Raw genomic sequence first — 13,128 nt, 5'->3', positions numbered from 1 at the left:
GTTTAAATGCGCATACAAATATAAATAAATGTTGCATAATAAGAAAAGTTTATCTTAAAACATGTATTAGAAGTTTTTCATGTTTAAATGTATTTAACTTATAAATACCTTCTCAGTAAAGTGAATGTACAAAAAAAAGGAGGTGTTTTAGTTTGGCGCTGAATTAGTTTTCAAGGCCAAGGAAATTGCTGTGTTGGCTATACTTTTACACTGGTCAGCCAGCTCTTTCCATTATCCTTGCCTTTGCTTAAGTGTCCTATCTCTAGTGTAGTTCTTATTTCGCTTTCTTTCACTCGCATCGCTTAATTGTTCTTTTTTGTTTTTTATTAGTTTTTAACTGTTAATTGTTTTCACAATGTTAATCTACAATTTGTTGTTTTTTACTAATTATTTATTGTTACCTCGTTTGTTATAGCTATAAATTTTTTTGCGTGCATTAATAGTTAATTTTTTGTTGTGATTCCTTGTTAGATTTTTTTCTTCTTTTTTTGTTGTTAATTACTAAATGTTAGCATGTTTTTTTGTTAGTTTGTATTATTTTGTTACTTATTAATCGATGGCTTCTTTTTTAAGTTATTAATCTTTAGCTTGCTTAAATATATTTCAACAAGCAAATATATTTCAGAAAAAAATTACTTTTACAGTTAAAAAAAAAAAAAAATTTGAATTTTTTATTTATAAAAAAAAGAACAGTAAATATTTACATAAGTATGATATTTTTCATGATCAATAATTTCCTGCTTATTTTGTCTTTTCTTTTCCTCACAAAACGCCAATGTGGGATATGTTAACATTAAATGTACAATAATATACAAAAAATAAGTAGCATATAAAAATAAATATTTAAAACAAAGTATTTACACGCATCTATGCATTTCTTTTTTTTTACTTAGATTAGAGCAAAAAAAAAAAAAACATATATACACCTAAATAAGCAGCAATCCAAATAATCTCTATTAAGGAAGAAAAAAAAGTTCTTTTAATATTTTTTTAAAAATCTTATAGTACTTCATATTAAGAATATTTTCTCAAAGTTTGAACAACATTGCAAGGGAGAAGAGCCTTTGGAAACTCCTCTCATTAGGTTTGAGTAGTTGGCAGCAAATATAGAAAAATAGAGTTTTTGCAAAATTCTATATTTTTTTTAAGTTGGTGGACACTATTCAAATATTAATTCAAAAGTTATTGAAATTTCACACTTATCTTTCAGATAAAATTGACTAGTGATTGAACATGTTTTCTCTGATCCCTAATTATTTCTTGAGGAAGTATAACTGGAATTATTCTCCTATTTTAAGTCACAATATTACTGTATTTTTTGCTAACAGACAAGACAATATTATAAGAGTTTGACTACTACACACTTGATTTTTAAGCATATAGTTCAATGAATTCAATTCAATAGAACTATGTTTTTATGTATGAAAGTAAATTTTTATATTTTGTTTTTAATTACTACTTAGAATACTTTTTAAAACAATTTTTTACATATATTCGGATTTTATAATTATTTTATAAATCCATGTATCTGTTATATATTTAATATTCACTTTAGATTTTTTTTTTGAATTAAAATAAATGAATTTCAATGAACCAATGAGGAAACTGGGTTGTGCAGACATTTTGAGATTTTTGTGGGTGAAACTGACAAAAGTATTTAATTATAATATATTTTGAATATTAATTTTTGTACAAAGAAAAATACAAATGCTTGTACATATTAAAAGTGTTTTGTTCTTTTAAAATGTTAATTACCTAAGGAATTGTGTGTTCTTTTTGTAAAATGTGTTTTTCCAAAATTCGTGTAGTGGTTACTTCACATGATTAATATGATCTGCTGACTAATATTGATTCAGCTAAGTACTATATAATCAACTAAGTGCTATAAATAAGTAAACATAATAAATAATTAAACATAATTCCTCTTAATAAAATAATTTTTTTCCATTAAATGAAAATGAAGAACAGATTTCTTATACGGTAGTTTTTAATTTATTTTTTGAAATATATTTTTACTTAATTGCAGTGTAGTTCAGTTGTTAGTTTTAAATTAATATAAGACAACAGTTTAGTAAACATTATAAAAAAATGTATATTTTTGATTGAAATTATTTTGATTTATATATATTTATGAGCGATAATTTATTTAAACAATCAATTTTATGGCATTATGGATGCCTTATTTAATGGGGCTAGTGTAGTGTGGAAAAAACAAATTGAATTAAAAAAAATATTAACAAAAATACTAATAATGCTAAGAAATAATGAAAATTTTATTTTAAAATGTTTTTTCATTTTAAAATGTTTTGTAAGTTTTTAAATCAGTAATTTTTTAAGGAAAATAAGAGAACGCTGAAAAAAATTGGAGAAAATAGGCTTCCCCCCATCCTTTAAAACCTACATTGATGTGGGTTTGAAGGTTTAACTTACTTCGATAAAAACTTATTATCGCACATTTTATAATGTTGGAGAAAATTCTTAACTGTTAATCATTTTACGCGTTATAAATTTGGTTGCGAAAATAATGTATAGGTGGCGTCACTATTTAGTTCTTTTATGTTTTGTATAATATAGAGAGATAGATTATGATATAGAAAGATTTTCTTTACTTAAATTTTGTTTAGATTACAATTCAAAATTTTAATCTATTGTATTGAAAATAATTTATACCTTAAAAAAAAAATTTTTTTTTTACCAAAATATAATAAAAAGTAATAATTTTATTTATTTACTTTTTTTAATCCTTAACATTGAAAAATTGCTCTTATAATATTTTTTTTGTAATGACGTAAATGAGATGTGTAACTTAACATTTTCTTCTTTAATCAGAAATAGTAATTTAAAATTACATATCTTTCCTAGGATAGTTTTTAAAATTTATCAATGAAAAACAGTACAAATTCTTTAAAGATGTGCAAAAAAATATATGTTATTATTATTATTTTTTTTTAAAATTCTGTTACAAAATTTAAAATTATTGAAAATTTTGGAAAAATATTGACAAGAAAAATTGCTCTACTGATAAGAGTAATTAAATTTTTATGCTAATATTTCTTAAAACTTCCATGTATCTTAAAATACACACACACACAAAAAAAAGAAAATTAAGCTTTGTTTTATGTAATATGCATTTTAAAATCTACTTTTCCTTTTTTATCGACATTTTACTTAAATAATTTTATAATAATAATTTTATTATGAAATAAATGATAGATTATTGATTGAATGAAGCCTATTACAGGTTTTAAAAGTCATTGTTGGTTAAATAAATGAAGGTCCTTTGTGGTGGAACGCCTGTGACCTTTCCTTAGAACCCTAGGGTTCCGTGGAACACCTTTTATGAACCGCTGTCTTTAAGTATCAGACTGTGTCAAAATCGGCAATTTCTATGTAATTATGATTTTTATTATTATTATGATTATTTATATTTTAATTTTTGTTCATTAGCTTCCTATTTCTCCTTTGTCCTCCAATCTTTAGAATCGAAGTTATTGTTGTTTCTTTATTTACTGAAATAAGAGTTTATTATAAAATTCTTGAAAACAAGAGTTTATTATAGAATTCTTGAAAACAAGAACAAGAAAACAAGGGTTTATTATAGAATTCTTGAAAACAAGAACAAGAAAACAAGAGTTTTATAGAATTCTTGAAAAGTTTGTATGTAGGTTTTGTATAATGTTAGCTATGTTTTGAACTTAAAGCTAAGGTTTGAGTGTGAATTTATTATCTTTTATTGTACTTTAACTAAGAATGTACTTTAATTGCAAATGCAGTGGCACTTAACTAGACCTAGTATACATTTCGGACATTTACCAAAGTGACTGTTTGATTGTCAACATTCACCGGTGGAAGTCAACAACCAGCAATTTCGGTCATTCACAGTAACATATACATGCATTATAAATTAATGATGTTATTGTTGGCGTAGGTCATTAAGACAAGGAGTGCGATTGTTCTTGTTTTCCAGTGGCGCCATCTATGATTAAGAATTCGACTTCTGTTACACCAATAGGTCACACCTGCCACCCACGGATCGTAATTTTGATCTGAACCAGAAAACGATCCATCTCCAATTCAATGACCCCCAGAGGTATAATTTGCAATGAAAACATGGAGGACTTTGTGACTCGGCAGATTTAACGTGCACCAGTCACCATTTACTACACGCATTCAAACTTCCGTTCTCATAGACGTGAGTCCGGGGTCCTACCAACCAGGCTATCCAGGCCCAGAAATTTTCTTTAAAAAATCAATACTGAATAGTTTATTTAATTCTCTTTGTATATCTGAAATGTTTCAAAAAATTTGCATTAAAGCACAAAAAAAAGAAGAAAAAATATTTTAATGTTAATTATTAAAATTGTTGCAGAGTTGATGGCTATCATAAAATTTTTTTTTAGTTTATTTACTCAAATTTGCCTCAATTTTTTAAAAAGAAAACAAAACATTTTATCTTTAGATACATTTTTAAAATTTACTTTCGATTTAAAATTTTAGGACCCCTGCCAATTAAAAATAAAACTGTAAAAAAGAAATTATGTCGAACAACAGTCGGATAAAATAAACACTATTTTTAATCAGCTACTTTAAATTTTGCAAATTTTAAAGATAAAGCAAATCAATTTATTGAGGACGTGCATTCCAGGAAAAACAATTCGTATGGATTTTCTTGCCTAAATTTCTGGATTAAAATTTTAAACCCCGAGATGAGTAAAATTATTTCTAAATGTTTACGTTTTAACCCTCAGCACATTGCAGTTAGATATTGCGCTGAGTTAGACATTGCAGTATTTACAAATACGTAACTCGATTTGCATAATAAAGTTAATTTACATAATCAAAATTGTGAATAGTTTTAATTTTTTTTTTCAAGTTATTAGTGCCGATATAATATTAAATGTTTATTATTTTTTTTATAACAGTTATGTTCAATTTATTTGGTTGAATTTTCTCTTCCTTGAAGGCAATCTAGCTAACACACTTTTTCCAAAGTTGTAATTTCTACATCAAACTGTTATAAACGGATACCTTTATGAATTTCGAAATTTATTAAATGTAACAAATAAAAACGCCACACCACAATTTTCATGTCGATATAATTCCTTGTGTTTTTCAACATAAACGCGCTTTTGATTCATTTGATACTCGAGAAAAAAATTAATAAAATACACAGGGTGACAAGTGAACTTAACAAAATTTGATACCAAATATTTTTTATTTATTTTAAAAGTATTGGAAATGTTTATGTTTATTGTAAGTCCAAGGGGCCAGTCAAATATGCATGTCTGTAACGGGACAGGGGGTTTGCGAGTTGCTGACAAAGGGGGGAGAAATTGTATGAGCATTATTTTTAATACTTTTTCTTAAAATTCTAAAAAAAAAGTTACAAAAAATATTAAATTTGGAAGCATTTTAAATTAGAATTAAATTTGGAGAAAATATTGAAAAAGCATTTTTTTCTAAGAGTTATAAGAGTCAAGGGTTATTATAACCACTGAGGGAAAACGCAAAAGATTTCTAAACAGAATTTTCTACTGAATTATTTAAGAAATTAATTAAAACATCCCATGCAGCATAAAAGGGCAGATAAACGTTACAAATACGTTAGTTCGTTATAGGGTTTTAGACTTAACGTTAAAATTACGTCAATTTTAGGTCATGATTTTCACCTTTTGCTCATTTGTTAAAACGTATAAGTAACGGTATTTTAACGTTATTAATTTTCCCCTTAAATATTTCCTTAAAAAAAACGTATTAAAGATATATTTTAACATGCACTTTTTACCCCTTTTTCGGACTTTTTTAAAATCGTTTCATTAACGGAAAATTGACGTCATGTTGCATAGTTATATTTACGTTATTTTTTGGGATCATAAACGTAAATTTAATGGTAAAAATGCTTCAAACAAAAAGGCTGTGAGAGACCAAGAAAGTTTCTTTTACGTCTCTCTTAAATTCGAATGAACTGAGCAATTTATATGGGATTTTTATTTCAATTTATATTTTATTTTTTAAATATTTATATTCCCCCCCCCCTCAAGATTTATATAAATCTTGTTTACTTTTTAGCAAAGTTACAGCTTTTATTTGAATTTAATCCAAAAATTATGAAATTGTTATAGATAACTGCATTAGCCAGTTAAAGTCAAAGAGAAATCAAGCTGGGAAGGTGATTTTTTTACGTAAGCATGGGAAGGATTTCTGCTGTGCTTACGTTTACTGATGGCGGAGGAGGGAAAATACAAAATTAACCGATAATATGCTTACGTAATGTTTAAATAGCCCTTAAGTGCACATCCAAACATATTTGTATGAATGTTGGTTGTGTTTTCGATCAGACGAGAAACAATGTAAATTTGATGATTTTCTTAAAATGTCGAAATAGTTTCTTAATAAAAGGTTTCAATAGCATACAGAGGTGCCCCCTCCCCTGCAAGTGCGCTCTATCTTAGACATACCATGAAAATTTAAAATTATGACATGAAGCACAAAACACTGAGGTGAAGAATTATTCGAATATTTATAAAAAAAACATAATTTTATTTCAATTTCAGGCTACAGTGGACATCCAAAATCGGGAAAATCACTTGAAAAATCAATTATCTAATTTTTACCATTTTATAATAATTAAATGATTTAAAAAAGCATAATAATCATTGAAATTATAAGAATTTGTAAAACATTTGATAATATTAGTGTTATTTTGCTTTTTTTATTACAAAAGCTTGTTTTTGTGCAGTGTTTTTCAAAACAAAAATTTTGCATGGAACTGTGAATTGAAATAGTTCCTTGCGCTGTGTAATTTTGATATTAATCCATTAAACTTTTTTGACACAATCTGTAGATCAATGAAAAAACGTGTAGAGAAAAAAAAAATTCTAAATAGGGTGTCACAAATTTTATAGTCACTTCAATGTTCCAAAATGTTCATAGAGAGACGATTTTTCTGTTTTTTTTTTTTTTTTTTTTTTTTTTTTTGTACTCTGTACGAAAATTAGTAGATAAATGTGTAAATTTTTCCCCAGGAATTTGAAGAGAAATGTAAATAGAGTTGAAATTAACAAATAATTTTTGAATTTAAGAAGAAAAAAAATTAGGCCAAGGAGCTTATTTAAACTTAAATAAATCGACAATTTCTTAGACATTTTTTTACAATTTTCATGTTATAGCATGAATTATGTATCAAATTATCATTTTTTTAATGTTCTCTATCTAAATATAAACAATCTCTGCAAGTTACAGCAATGTAACATTATTTTTTAGGAAAAACTTATTAAGAGTCCACTGTAGGCTTAAAAAAATGAAAATAGCAATTACGATGAAAAGGTAAAATTAGGGTAATAAATTGAAACACTGTATATACTTCGCAGCGATGATTTTTTTTCTAATAGAAGAAAATAACTCATGGTAAGTATCTTCGAAATTTAGTTTAGAGTTATTATTATTTATGAAGTAAACTACAAAATATTTTATAAATGAAAATATTTTTATTTTAACTCATAGTGTTCTTTTCTTCTGGTGAGTATGCCCCCATGTATCTGGGGGGGGGGGAGTTGTTATTTGCGCCATTGAAGGGTTACAAATATTTTGCTACGACAGTGAGGAACGGTAAAAAAAAAATCAGTGGTCATTTCAAGAAAGTGATTAAAAAGAAAATTGAAGCAGCTTATGTAAAAAGTTTATAAAGCTCATCAGAGAAACTGTCCGTTCTAAGTGCAAAAAAGAATTTAGACTTCACTCTTACAAAATGAAAGCAGCTCACAAATTTTGAGTGATCCATGGTGGCAGAAATTTATGTTCACAGTTATTAAACAGTGAATTACCTTTTAATTACAAGCTTTTTGTTCTTGGTCCAGTTAACATATGTAATTAAAATACTGAAAATAAAGATTTATTGAAAAATCATCTTAGGAATTATCTTATGTTAAATAATCTCTTATGTGAAAAACATATTTGACGAATTTTTTTTTTTAATAACTTAAATTTCTAAAGATAGTTTGTGGGTAAAATTCCAATGGTAATCGGCCGAAACTATCGGTTAAAGAATTTTATCTCACTATATTATCAAGAACTACGTTCAGTCCCTGGCCAAATTATTTAGACGCACTGTAAAATTCTATGTAAAATCTTAATTATCAGGTGATAATCAGTACAGTTAATACAGCTGTATTATCTTTACGCGTAAAGATAATACAGCTGTAGCGTAAAGATAATACATCTGTATTATCTTTACGCGACTGAAACCGGTTTACACTTTTTTATGTTCGTGTATTAATTGGTTACTAATGCGTTAAAAATAAATACAAATGGGAAGTATATAAAAAATCTCTATAAAAACTCATTGCATTTATGCTTAAATATTGCATATAAACTCGCAATTAATTTAATAAGTATTGCATATAAACTCGTGCAAAACATGCGATTATTAAAAAAACGTAAGTGCGTCTAATAATTTGGCCTAATTATTATAATATACTAATATAATACCTGATATAATAAATATTCTATATTTATATAATATATTGTCTAATTTATCCAATTGTCGAATTTATATTATATTTCGTCTGATGTAACAAATTTACACGCGAACGTAAACAAGTACAAAACGGCGTAAAAACAATAAAGCCGTATAGAGTATCACCGATAATTATGATTTTACATAGAATCTTTCAGTCTAATAATTTGGCCAAGTACTGTGTGTGAAACCAAATCTGTATTAATATAATAATGGAACACTTTTAAATTTTGATGTGCAAATCTTTTTATCGTCTCCAAAAAGAAATGGTTGTTGCAAGCGTGGGGTCGAGGAGCGAAACGAGCAGGGGGTTCTTGCCAAAGAATAATCGATTTAAGTTCTTCATTATCCGCAGTTTATACGTGAAATTAATTCCAATTAATTGATAGATTATGTACTTTGCAGGGTTTTAAAGTATTATTATGTCTTGAATACTTAATGAAGTTTGACTCTTGGCGACCTTACACGATATTGCACTTTCCTTTGTTAAAAAAAATTCGATTTGATAATTGATGCTGATGATAAATAGATTGAAATCAGGTTATACATTTTTTTTTAATATTTTATAACAGAGGGCTTGGTCAAGATATCAAAATTTGATTGAGTCACGTCCTGACAGAAAATATCAGATCAGACGATTTTTTGAGAAATGCAAACGATATTTCTTCTTTTATATTTCCACCGCTCAACTCGTCAAGTAGCAACGCATGCATTGTTTCTTTGAAAAACAATGCCTTTGATATTAGCCTAATTACTTATTCAATAAACGTTTTTACTTTGCAACTTTTGTTAAACTCAGTGAGGTGATTTTCTTTGTTTTCGTTTAATTAAAAGTTATTTATGCATAAATAAAAATCTGAATGCGCTGTGGAATATTTATAATCTTTCATTAGAATCTTTTGTAATTAATCTTTTATTTATAGAACTCATAAATTTATAATTCATATAAATCTATGAGTTATATGTTGATCAACAGGTGGTCTTGAGTAATACGTCATCCTTGCTATTTAGGGGAAAACAAACTAAAATAAAAAAAAGCAGACAATTTAAAAAAAAAGAGAGACAATTTTGATCTAATATTTCTAAGGTATTTTATGAAGAAACATAGTTTATAATTCAATTAACTATAAGGACTATGCATATAACTAAAATCTCCAACATAAACCAAAACGCACTAGTTACAAAATTTTTTTTAATGTAAAGATGCAAAAAATTCTGTATCTTGATAGAAAAAATTTAAAATTGTATGAGATGTATCAATTTTGTAAATTTCTGTTTTTTAGGGATATGGATAATTCTTAAAAATCTTATGTGTTTCTAGCTAAATTTATCGTTCACATTATCAGTAAAGATAGGGACGTTTCGTTTTTAATTATTGTACTGTTGCCAAAATCAAGAAGGTAACTCTTTAAATAATTTCAGCTCTAATCATCAGATCATCACCAACTAAGTGCTGATCTAAATGTTTCAAAAGAGTGATCTTAAATATCCTAAATAATCATTAATAACTATGACTTAAGTTACGAAAACAGACACAAAAAGCGTACGTAGTTTGATCAAAATTGTTCAATAGTTTTCGAGAAATCCAATTTAATTGTACGATTTTTTTAAAAAAATAAATCGATAATTCAGAAACTATTTTACCGATTCAGCTCCATTTTTTTCAAAATTTTTACTTTTAAAATTACGTTCTCTAAAATTATGTAAAAGTTTGAATAACTAACGATTCAAAATTTATTCGACTATCGTAATAAATTATCATTAAACACGTGGAATTAGCTTTGTATAAACTTAATTGTGCGCAAAAGTTTTTCGATTCACTTAAAAAAGTTCGAGTTATGGCGAAAGAGTGAAATTAACACTAAGGAACCCAAACTTTCGATCGCTCTTACGACTATTGTGACTCTTATCTCAAACATTTTAGTAATAATTAAGGTGTCCCGCAGTTTACTGATCGTTAAGACACGGTTCCGAGCAGATCACCGAAGTCACTGTCAGTGTGTGGCTGGGTGACCTCAGCCTACGTAGGGACTGAGGGTGTGCGGTATTGGTCCTCGTTAAACTGTTCTCACTGTAAAGTGCTCAACTTCGCGTGCAAGTCGTCGAGCTACCGAACTACAACAACAACAATAAACAAGGTATGTTCATTCAAAGAAGATATGCTTTTGTGCATGATTCTATGTTAGCAATAATTAATTAGGATATTTGAGTTCACCCCTTTTGAAACCATTAGGATTGGCACTTAGTTCGTGAAAATTCGACCAAAGTTATTCAAGATGACATTTTTATTTTGTATACTTTATATCGCTCGTGGGCTGCAATAGCGGCACAACTCAAAAAATCATGTTTTGAGATAAGTGGGTTTAAAGTTTTCATTGCTGAGGAAAATTCATAAGAAATGCTTTCGCTTGCTTAAACTAAGATTACCCTCAAGTTAAATTATGAGTTCTACTAGTATTTCAGCAGAAAAGAATGAGTATTTTCATATTTATGCCTGTTCTTAGTCCAAAACGCGTGTTTTTTGAGTTGTGCCACTATTGCAGCCCATGAGCGATATGTTTTAATCGTATTCAAAATAGTTAACAAAAGAAAAAATTCTGTTAAAATTTCCCTCATAGTGCCATCGGCTGGATATTTTTTTTTTCAATTTACACTACACTTAATTAATTTAAAAGCTTTTTAGTTGTACAGATAGTTATTTAATATGAATTTTTGCCGAAATTGCAATATATTCTGAAGAAATATTTCACATGAACCTCTTACTATCATTTAATAGATAAATCTTTAAGGAACGTGTAATTAGTTCTCTCCAGCGTGTTCTCGCCAAATTCCGTTAACTAATTCAAATGGAAGAGTTTTCTGATTAAAACTGGTGATGTTGTCGAAATCTCGCGTGGCTATTAAAATTCTAAATTTGGAAGGAAAAATCCGTAATTTCGAATGGTAAGCAATTTTTATTTTAGTACATATATTGAATACTTCATACAATATTTTGAAAATCACAAATTAATCTCTTGATCAATTGATTTTTTTTTCGAAAAAAAAATTAGGTAAACGTTATTGAAGTTTATTATATGATCGATGCTTTTCGAATTTAAGTACAGATTATTTACACCTGGATTGTATCTTAAAAGTTTTATATTGATATTTCTTTAATGTTTTTTTTAATGAACACATATTTGCATTGATTTTATTTAAAAAATATTTACAAAAGGGATGGACAAATATATGCGCAAAATTTTAAATCAGTAGTCTAAATAGGCAGTTTCAGTCTCAATCACTATTGAAGTTCAATAATCGGCTATTGCATCCAAAGTTTCACGAGGTAACTGTTATAATATTGCTGAATGTCAAAATTTTACAATCGCATTTTCGAAAATTATTTTATTAAATAGAGACTTCAAAGCTTTATGTTAACAAAAGTTAACTTTTACTGAAACAGCAACTACTATTTTGAATTTTATAAAAAGTTTCAAAAAGAAATCTTATCATGACTCTCAAATAACGAGATGCATTATACATTTTTGATTTAAACTCTAAATTAATTTGAGTTATTTGACCCTTAAATGCTAAGTGTTGTAGATCTGCATCGTATATCTACATCAAAATCCATATCTCTTTAAGTAGAAACCTTTGCATTAGTGTTATTATTTTTATTTATTTAATTTTACCAACACTATTTGATTGCTTTCGAATACAACAAGAATTTTTGACAACCCATCTTTTTATCGGTGACAATTTTGATTGTTGGAGCACTATCTGAATAGAATTTCATTTCTGCCGGGTTTCATGAATTACGATTAGTTATAAAAACAAAGTAATTATGTTTGAAAACGATTATTTATATAAAAATTTATGTTTGAAATATTATATTATTTTAGGCAATAGATTTTTTGGGCCTCCAGCGACATACCTCTCTAATAATAATATATCTTTCTGCAAGATACTTATAAAAACAACAAATATACATGTTACTAAATTAAAGTAACTGAAGGTCAACTTAAAAAAAAAAAATCGGAGATAAGAAAATAGTTTTTTAATTAAATATGTAATATTTTTTTGTAATTCTATATTATGGGCGATATTCCAGCATTTTGTAGGGGGAAGACACACTAATTATATCTTTTTTCGCATTTTGTAAATCATCATCTCATTAAAAAAATAATTAAAAAATCGTGAAATCCGTAGCAGTTACTACCGAAAAAAAAATCGACGAAATCACGTAAATCGAACTCTTCAAAAACGGGTTACTAAATGAATGTTTTCATTTCGAGATTCAGTTGTTGCAATACATAATATCGTATTAAAAACATCGGAATTTTATAACTATGTGGAAACCAATAGTAATAACTGTAGAAAGAAAGTTTCTGCAGAAAAGAAAATCAAAATTTTTTACTTCATTACTCTCTGTTTTACACTAATAAAAAAATTACAAGCATTTTCTTCCACTCCGATGAACGAGAAAGACATCTTTTGAATATAATTCTGAAAAAAAAAATCTTTCAAAAATTTCTGCAGAAAAAAAAAATCTAAAATTTTTACTTCCCAACGAAAAATCTTTCAGCAAGAACTCGGTAACGTTCTGCAACAATGTCGCTTCGTCGCGGCAATTC

Source organism: Parasteatoda tepidariorum, chromosome 6 (genome assembly GCF_982258835.1).
Source record: "Parasteatoda tepidariorum strain Cologne lab strain chromosome 6, Ptep-v5.0, whole genome shotgun sequence".
NCBI classification, from domain to species: Eukaryota; Metazoa; Arthropoda; class Arachnida; order Araneae; family Theridiidae; genus Parasteatoda; species Parasteatoda tepidariorum.
The sequence above is the reverse complement of the archived record's forward strand: the minus strand, read 5'-3'. Positions refer to the sequence as shown.